The following is a 973-nucleotide window of genomic DNA, read 5'->3' on the forward strand; positions in this document are numbered from 1 at the left end:
AACTGTTAATATGAAAACTCTACCTTAAGCAGCTCAGAACAACCATTCACACTAATCAGATACAATGGACATTCTGCGATTATTCATTGACTAACTGGAGTGGCATCCTGACCACATCTAGCTTTTCACCGTGTGACATGTGACACTCCTGGCAGTCGATTATTTATGTGTAGCTAGTAAGAAACTTACTCCCCAAATTCCCCAGAGAGCCAACCTGCGTAAGGAGCTCTGCCCCATTTTCCACCAACACCCCATTTCCAGGTCCCCGCCCACCCGAGAAAAAGGTTCATCCGTGCTTCTCTGGTTATCAGAATACTAAGATCTCTGACAAATTATAAACACCTCTCCCTCTCCTCTTCCTGTTCTCTCCCCTTTTTCTTGGACTTTGTGATGAACTTTTGTTAAAAACAGTGAACAGAAATGCTAATACCTCATCGGGTGTTGAACGTGTATCGACACCATTTGTTACTTCGAGATCCGAGGAATTAAAAAGAGGGTAAAAGCAAGCACCCCGAAGTGACGGCTTCATCCGAAAGGCCAGTCGTGGAGTGGGGAATCCTGGCATCGCCCCTGCAGTCGGCACCAACAGCCGCGTGTGCTGCTCACACTAGCAATCGCCTGGGGGCAGGGAGCCGAGAAACACGGGGGGGGCAGGGAACTGAGGGTCGATGGGTTTTCAACGAGAGTTACTTGCCCCCACGGCTCCCGCTGCATGGGCGTCTGGCAGCGAGGGTGCTCGTTTATTTAGGCAAAGTTGCCGGTACTGTTTTGGAGAGAAGTAAATGCTATCAACAAATAAATGCTGAGTGAGTCGTGTGGCTTTCTGCCCATAGAGGAGACGCTAAAGGAATATGTATTGATTTCTCAGTAAAGCAAACAGGACACCTTGTCTTTGGCACAGATGACGAAAATGAGCTACGTTTTTCCTGGAAGCTGCCGGCTGCTGTGTGTGATGGACTGCTGGTGAATGCTG

This window comes from Pteropus vampyrus, unplaced genomic scaffold, assembly GCF_000151845.1.
Source record: "Pteropus vampyrus isolate Shadow unplaced genomic scaffold, Pvam_2.0 Scaffold132, whole genome shotgun sequence".
In the NCBI taxonomy this organism is placed as follows: domain Eukaryota; kingdom Metazoa; phylum Chordata; class Mammalia; order Chiroptera; family Pteropodidae; genus Pteropus; species Pteropus vampyrus.